A 1,178-nucleotide genomic window follows, 5' to 3' on the forward strand; every position below is an offset into this window, starting at 1 on the left:
TTTTTTTTTTTTGAGACGGAGTCTCGCTCTGTCGCCCAGGTTGGAGTGCGGTGGTGCGATCTCGGCTCACTGCAAGCTCCGCCCCCACGGGTTCACACCATTCTCCTGCCTCAGCCTCCCGTGTAGCTGGGACTACAGCGCCCACCACCACGCCCGGCTAATTTTTTTTTTTGAATGGAATATTTACAGTTAAAACATAGTCTTAATTACAAAGGGGGGAAAAAAAAAAGAATAACTTTACAGTGGAGAAACCTGCCACAGAAACCTTAACCAACTTATCAGAATGCACGTCACCAGTAATGGGACACATCACATGTTTTCTGTGATTTTCTGCCAAAAATGCATAACCTGAATCTAATCCTGAGGACATAAACAAGCCCCAATTAAGGGATAGTCTACAAAATCACTTGATCGCACTGTTCAAAAGTATCAAGGTCATAAGAAAAACAAAGACTAGAGCAGCCATTCCAGATTAAATGAGACTAAAAAGAAATGACAAGTAAATGCAATGTGTGATCCTGGGTTAGGTCTTGGACAAGAAAACAAGTTTATTCTTTTGCTCTAAAGGACACTGCTGGGACCACTGGTGAAACCTAAGTAAAGTCTGTAAATTACACTGTTACAGCAATGTTAGCTTCCTGAGTCTGACAATGATACTCTGGTTATACAAGAGAGTCTTCTGTCTTTATATATACACATGTAGGTATTGAGGAATGAAGGGACATTACGTCTGCTACTCACCCTCAAATGGTGAAAAAAAACCCAAGTATATAAACGTTAAATTTGGGGACTCTGAGTGAAGAGCATATGCTGGAAATCTGTACTATTCTTTCAACTTTAAGTCTAAAGTCAGTTTAAAATAAAAAGCTAAAAAAGCAGACTATGGCTTGGCATGGTGGCTCACACCTGTAATCCCAGCACACTGGGAGGCTGAGGTAGGTGGATGACCTGAGGTTAGCAGTTCAAGACCTGCCTGACCAACATGGTAAAACCCTGTCTCTATTAAAAATACAAAAATTAGCCGGGTATGGTGGTGTGTGCCTGAAGTCGCAGCTACTCCGGAGGCTGAGACAAGAGAACTGCTTGAACCCAAGAGGCAGAGGCTGCAGTGAGCCAAGATCACGCCACTGTACTACAGCCTGGGCGACAGAACGAGTTCAGTCTTTTTTTTTTTTTTT

General features: G+C 42.6%; 1 protein-coding gene across 1 annotated transcript in view; it reads right to left on the reverse strand.

Moving 5' to 3' along the window:
* Window positions 1-1,178, reverse strand: part of PRPSAP1 (phosphoribosyl pyrophosphate synthetase-associated protein 1) — a 72,831-nt gene that overhangs the window by 23,360 nt on the left and 48,293 nt on the right. The gene's annotated exons all lie outside the window — the stretch shown is intronic.

Source organism: Mandrillus leucophaeus, unplaced genomic scaffold (assembly GCF_000951045.1).
Source record: "Mandrillus leucophaeus isolate KB7577 unplaced genomic scaffold, Mleu.le_1.0 Scaffold1, whole genome shotgun sequence".
In the NCBI taxonomy this organism is placed as follows: domain Eukaryota; kingdom Metazoa; phylum Chordata; class Mammalia; order Primates; family Cercopithecidae; genus Mandrillus; species Mandrillus leucophaeus.